Below are 8,092 nucleotides of genomic sequence, written 5' to 3'. Positions count from 1 at the left end.
AAAATATATTATATATTTACAGGAATTTCCTGTCTCATTTGGCTTAAAAAACTACGGTATGACAGTCGACAGAAGACGGGAAATGCAATTTACTACCTCTAAAATCTTACAACTATTACCAATGTATATAAAGGCTGGTATACTTATATCAATCATATTGAAATATTCCACTAAAACCGGAGAACTTTCGTCCAAATTGCTACACATTGTCACTTTCCTCGCGACATTGTTTACGTTAGTTACCGAGTTTACAAGAACGTTTGTGATTGGCTAACAGCGTCTCATCAATGCTTAACAGGTATGGTAAGTGTGCTGTGATTGGGTACTGCTTTCGTGAACGACATTATTTTTTTGAAGATAAATTCTCATTTTTGGTTACAGTTTCCCCAAATTTACGATTGCCGACAATTATATTATGTTTCAATATAATAGTATTGACATTTTTGTGCGAATGCCAAGTAGCGCAGATCGGTGGGTCACAGAATTCGTAAACTAAGCCGATTTTGGAGCCTCAACCCACGGTCTACCCGTACCAAGACCAATTTGCATATTAATAGATCCATCTGCACCAAGTAAGTTTACAATAACAAATATGGAACGCCAAAGATGCCTTTTGTGACAACAAAATTGCTGGTTTTCATGACACCCCTATCCTTAAGAGAAATGCCTCAATTTCTTTCATTAACCATGAGCAATTTTGCTCAAACACAAAACCTAATACAAATAATATATATATTTTTTTTTTATTTTTTTTTTATTTATTTTTTTTTTTAAACACAAGATAGGTAGTTTAAGGTCGTGCCCAGGACCAGTTAGCTTAACCCTAAACTTATTACAGCATTATCTCTTGAACGCTCGGCTCAAGAAATCGGCACCATGATTTTCATTACCTTTAATGGCCTTAACAAATTTATAGGGTTGCAATGCCAAGGCCCAACGCATCAGACGCCCATTTGCCACCTTTTTGGTACTTAAACATCTTAAGGGCTGATGGTTAGTCTCAATAATAAACTCTGTGCCATACAAATACGGTTCAAATTTATTTATGGCCCATGCCATTGCCAAACATTCCCTTTCGATTACCGAGTACTTCTTTTGCGCATTACTTAATTTCTTACTTGCATATACAATAGGAACTTTTGTCCATGCTTTTCCTGCAATAGCACCGCTGCAATACCAATATCGCTGGCATCTGTACGTAATATGAAAGGTAATGTTAGATCAGGTAGTTGTAAAATTGGACTACCCGTTAACTTTTCTTTTAACATCAAATAAGAATTTGCAAGCTTATCATTCCAGTCAATTTTGTTGGGCACTCCCTTTTTTGTGCAATCACTTAGAGGAGCAGAAATTTCTGCATAATTAGGTATGAATGAACTATAATACCCTGTAAGACCCAAGAATGAACGTACTTGAGACTTTGTCTCCGGTCTTACAGCATTCTTCACTGCTTCAATTTTAGTTTGTTGAGGCTTACAAACTCCATTTCCCACAACATGACCCAAAAACTCTAGTTCAGAATAACATATAGCACATTTTGTGGGCTTAGCGGTCAAATTGGCCTTCCTCAACCTTTTAAAAACTTGAGTTAACACCCTCAAATGTTCTGCAAAAGTAACAGTATGAATTAATAAATCATCAATGTAGTTTTCAACACATGGAAGGCCTTTTAACAATTTTCTCATAATTCTACTGAAACTGGCACCCGAATTTACAAGACCAAATGGCATAGTATTAAATTGATATAACCCGTGTTGTGTTATGAATGCTGTATACTGTTTAGCACTTCACTTCATGGGAATCTGCCAATACCCCTTAGTCAAGTCTAATCTAGAAAAATATCGATCATTGCCCAATTTAGTATAAATTTCACGTTGATCAGGCACTGGTTCAGAGTCAAATATTGTTTTAGCATTTAACTTCCTAAAATCTACACAATAACGATCACTACCATCCGGTTTCTTTACTATAACCAATGGACTGGCATATGGACTCTCACTTGATTCAACTACGCCAAGCTTTACCATTTCATCAATTTCGTTACAAATTTTCTCTCTTACTGCATGAGGTACAGGGTATGGCCTCAGTCTAACAGGTACATCATCAACTAATTTAATGTCATGCACACCCAAATTAGTTCTGCCAGGAACATCAGTGAGGACGTCTTTGTAACTCGCTAACAAACGTCTCACCCTTCTGCCTTGTTCAACACTCAATTCATTATTGACATCAACATCACGAAAAGACTGGGTGGCCTTTACTGACGGCAGATGAACCACGTGGCCAACATCATTGACATCGTCATCCTCGCCTTTCTCCATTTCCACCATTCCAGACATGGAACCGCTGAAAAACCCTCCTCACATGCTTCTTCAATTTCAACCACACATGCACCAACAGGTGAATCTATTCCTACTTCTTTCCTGAAATACTTTTTCAGTAGGGTAATGTTATAAGTTTTTGTTCGATTACCTAGATCAATCTCATAATTGAACTCGTTCTTTTTAGAAATCACCTTAAACGGACCACGCCACTGCATCAATAGTTTATTATGATCCAACGGCAACAACAACAGTACCTCATCTCCTACTTCAAACTGACGCACTCTAGTTTTCTTGTCATACAAAACTTTATGACGCTCCTTTTGTGATCTCACTTTTTCTTGAGCCAACTTACAAGTCTCTTGCAATCTCTCTTTCAGATCAATGACATACTGAAAAGTATCAACACCTTGCTCATCACACTCAAACTCACCAATCCACATTTCTTTCAAGATACTTAAAGGACCTCTGACCTGGCGACCATACAAAAGTTCAAAAGGTGGGAAGCCAGTGGCTTCTTGCGGCACCTCCCTATATGCAAATAATAGGGCCTTCAAATATCTATCCCAGTCACGGGGTCTTTCTTGACACATTTTTTTTAACATTGACTTAAGCGTAGCATTGAAGCGCTCAACGAGACCATTGCATTTCGGATTATATGGGGTAGTAGTAATAGCATTTATGGACAGCAAGCGATTTATTTCTTTAGTCACATTAGCAGTAAATTGCGTACCTTGATCTGTAAGTACTTCCCTGGGAAAACCCAAGCGTGAATAAATATTAAATAATTCTTCAGCCACTTGTTCAGATTCAATAGATTTAACAGGGACACCTCTAGATAGCGAGTAGCATAGTCAACCAATACAATAATATAACGATGACCCCTTTCCGTACATGGATATATCGGACCAACAATATCAACAGCAACACTATCAAATGGTGTATACATCAAAGGTGTCTGACCCAATGGGACCCTCCCTGCAAAAACTAGGGTGTTAAATTTATAACACTTTACTGGTGTTGAAAATAATTGATTCCACTGGTGTTACGATTAACACCACTCGCCAAGAAACAACACCAACAAGAATACAATTATGAACGGAAACTTCGAGAAGCTTTTACTTGATTCCAAATTCCGGTGTTCGGAAAAACGACATTCAAATGCAGCACTCCTATTGGATGAATGTTATCACGAGCTGTTCGAATGCCCGCTAGAAAACTACCGGCCCGCCATTTTAGAACGATGCCTGTGGTAATTACAGTAAACTGCTGTTGGAGCATAAAAAAAAAACTTCTTGAAAACTGGTGAGTATATATAGGCCTTGGCTACATTCTTAACATTTAAAATCTTTGCAGCCGTTTTTTTTTAGATTCTACTCTAGGCCCTAGGCTAGGCCTAGGCAGGCTTTCGTCGTAGGATCTCCATATATTATGGCATGTCACGATGAAGTGCGTGCTCTTTCTCACACCTAGGTCTAGGCCTAGCTGCTTTCAAGAGGTTTGCAAATTTAAGGAGAAGGATGGATAGTAGGGTACAATACATTGACTTCTTCCTTGCTCTCTAAGCCTAGCCCTAGGATAGGATATCTTTGTAGGCTGGAATGCAAATATGGAAGTTTGCCTCGATTTTGAAAATGTCAACAAACAAACAAACAAAAGCAAAAAAAAAAACAACAACTTTGTAACAAATCAATGATACCTTGTTCTACTTTAAATGAATTTTGTTTATTCTTATGTTTAAGAATAGAGTTTCAGTATTTTTGTATTACTTATTCTCAAACCTATTTTTAGAAGATAGTGAGTGTAAGAGCAGTGCATCATCTGACTCTACAGTAATAACCCAATAAAGTGAAGATGAGCTTGGTTCACCCCCAGTGAAATTTAAAAAAAATCAGTGAAAGTTTGGATTTGGCAGAGGTAAGTTGTTTATATTACTATGCCTACATTAATTATGTATGAAAGTATAATACATACTCCAAGTATTGAAATACACGCCATCGTGTTGGGATTCAATATTTCGACATTAATTATGTCATCATCAGTTTCCTGATGATGACATAATTAATGTCGAAATACTGAATCCCAACACGATGGCGTGTATTTCAATACTTGGAGTATGTATTATACTTTCTTACCTGAGATTAATCAGTGGACCTTTCGGTTTAATTATGTATTGTTAGTATAATATTAAACCTTTGTCATAAATAAAGAACTATTTCATTTACCAGACCCTTAGTTCACCCAACTTTACCAACTTGGTCTGGCCTTTACACAGTGTTTTGCCTCTTAGATATTTATGTAATATTTAAAATCAACATCATGTTTGACTATTTTTTGTTGAGAAAAAAATAAATATTTCAATTTTTTTTTAATTTTTGTTATTATTTAACATAATTTTATTGTATGTTAAGATGTAGAATCCTCACTTATTTCAGTCAGTATTGCAGATGCAAGTTTCATACATTATTACATAATAGTTTTTAAATTTTTAATTTTTAGTTCATAAAGAACATCCTCATAACAAGGAAAGATGGTGAAGCTATCCTTATTGAGCATGATAAAAAAATTTATCTGAAAAATCAAGGAGGCTTTTAGTTAATATACTGGTTGATCACATGATGGATAAACATGGGTAAGTAGGCTTCCACTTTGTACTTTATTAGTCACCTTTATTATGTTTTGTATATTATTTCATCTTTGATGTTGTAGTGTTTTGTTTTGTTTTTGTCAGACATCAAAACCTACTATCTTTATTTATTTATTTATTTATTTATTTCATAAACAATATTTTTTGAGGGCGGTCCATCCAACCGGGGCTGATCATTTGGGACCCTCAAATAATTACAAAGCAAAAACAATAGAGTACAATTACAAAAACAACGTAAGTAAATTAATTAAAAGACGTTAAATAGAATTAAAATAAACCTAATAAACAGAAAAAAATTTAAAATGTAATTAAAAAATACAATAAATATCAAAGTTAAATATAAATTAAATATATATGTATTAAATTAAAGAAACAAGATAATTGAAGATTTAATATAATGTACATTCGAATAATTATAAATGAATACACATAACTAAAAGAATTTTTAAAAAACAGTAAAAATTATAAAAGGCATATTTAGAAAATAATAATAATAATAGCAATAATAATAAAACTGGAGCGTTGGTGTAACGGCCACGCATGGTAGTGAAGCTCTGTTAATAAACAACCTTTATTACAGGATAAAGCACATTACCAGACAGTTTACCACAGCCCATTTTTCTTTGGAAACACAAGGAAATCTTTTGGGAAGTCTTTTTTTGCTGAATCTTGAAAGGAAGACACTGTGTTAATTTATTTGCAAAAATTAAATCTGATATAAAAGAAAAAGGGCTGAATCTCGATAACATTGTTGATTTTTATAAACTTAAAAAAAATTGCTAAAAACAGAACCCGATGGAAGGCAATGTATAAGGATGTTCCATTTTTGTAAAATGTGGCTGTGACTTATCAGACACAAAATTTATTTCGTGTCTGTCAAAAGTTTAATAATAATAATAGCAATAAAAGCAAAATGTGATTAAAATAAATTTGTTACAGAAAGAAGATAATCAAAAATTTAATAAAATGTACATTCTACCGAAAATAATTAATGTATGAACCTAATAATTAATGTATGAACCTAAATGTTATCAAAATAGAATCCAAAAGTAAGTATCTTTAAAAATAATAATAAAAAAATAAAAATCTAATAGAAGAATAAAAAAACAAAAGAGCACCAAGCAAATGAGGCATGTCATTAAGGTTTAATATAAAGTTGAATCTTCTAACATGCTTTTTAATTTGCGTTTAAAATTTCTAATTATATTACTAATAATTTTTTAATAATAGTTGCCCATAATGTTAAAATTTTTCACCTACCTATTAATTTTTCCCCCCCCCTTAATTTTTTTCCCCCAATATTACTGCATGATTGTGACTATTCACAGTGGGCCCACTGGTTTTTCATTCTCACTACCAGAACAAACAAGCGACTCTGTTATAACATATTGATATTGTGTTATGATTGTAACTACTGAACTGCTAAAGCCATTCAGCTCACATAAATCTTATTAAAGACATTACATCCATCTATAGAGACTTTATTTTTGGGAAAACTTTCGTTTAAAATAAAATAATGTAATCATAAATTTGCAATTTTGTTTTATAGACGGACACCAAAATCATCGATATGCAGCAGGCATAGTAAACCTCTTCACATCACTAAAAGATCCCCACACAGCTGGAGGATATGTAAGTAATGCGATAGTAATTAAATATTATTATGTAGTCCATATGCATACAACTTATTCATTTTAAAAAGAAAGTATTATATCATTGCTGAGTTAACTAAAACAGTCCATTTTAAAAACTCACAGTAATATTCAATATACAACTGATTGTCTTAATATAACTATTTTATCGTAGTTGAATTGATGAGAACTTGTTAAAAGGTCCTAAATTTGTTAAAAATAAAGCAATATTAGTTATCTCAGCATTGCAAGGGTAATTTAATTTTTTTGAAATTTAACAATATAGTCATTTGTTTGTTATGACTATGTGTTTAAAAACTTTGATCAAAACTGATCATTATAATTATTGGATGATTGTTTAAAAAAACCCAGATTGTAGTAATTTTTGATAATAGATCAATGAGTAGGCCTATTAATGTAGAGTTGCCAATATTTGGTAAAATTCGACATATTCAAATATATGGAGACAAGGTCTATTTTTTGTTAAAGGTTTGGGAAGCATTATTCTACAGCTGTACATTTACCATGCTTTTTCTATCAAATTAAAATATCCAGTGTGTGTAGTTGTTAAAACTCAATGTGAACTGATGGACCATTTACCATTATATGTTTTATCAAATTTATCAAAGAGTGCACATTTGTAGTATGCTCCAAGACATGTGTTGTTTATACTTATTTTGTTGACACAAAATTAAACATTAATTATTTGTATTTGGAAGAACTACTTTAATGATTAAAGTTTGAACTTATACTTTTAGTAAAGTGATAAAAGTGAAAAATAACTGACAAATAATTTCAAACTATTTTAACTTGTTTTTGCTTAACTCAAGTAGAAGTACTATTGTTGAAGGAGGTAGCTAAAACATATACAGTCCATGCATACAATTGATTCATTTTTAAAAGTAAAGTATTATAATTATTGAGTTAACTAAAACAGTCCACCTTAAAAATTCACTGTATTGTTCGTATACATTAGATCAAAACTGATTGTCTTAATATGACTGTTTTAATGTAGTTGAATTGATAAAAAACTTGTTGAAAGTTTGAATTTTCAAAAGGAGATTAAGGCATTATTAGTTATCTCAGCAATGCAAGAATATTTTGATTTAACAATACAGTTTAACGATATGGTCATTTGTTATGACTGTTTTTTAAAAACTTTGATCAAAACTGAAATATAAAAATATTTATTACAATTATTTGATGATTGTTTAAAAACAACCTAGATTGTAGTAATTTTTGATAATTGATCAATGAGTACTAATGTACTTTTAAAAATGTTTAGTTGTTCAGTATGATTCTATAAAAAAAAATTGTTCTGAGAATATGTAAGCAAATTGAATGCTGTAATTTTCAATAGATCATTGTTGCAAAAAAAAATGTTAAGTATGTTCATTTTAAAACTTATTGTTATTAAAGTTTATTCATTTCCGAATAAATTTGTGTTTGTGTGTTTGTGATTCATATTGTAGAAATGTTATTTTAAGTACTTA

The sequence above is a fragment of the Anneissia japonica genome, unplaced genomic scaffold (assembly GCF_011630105.1).
Source record: "Anneissia japonica isolate Jap-2015-1 unplaced genomic scaffold, ASM1163010v1 scaffold1665_len535045_cov187, whole genome shotgun sequence".
Classification (NCBI taxonomy): domain Eukaryota; kingdom Metazoa; phylum Echinodermata; class Crinoidea; order Comatulida; family Comatulidae; genus Anneissia; species Anneissia japonica.
This window is presented reverse-complemented; position numbering follows the sequence as displayed.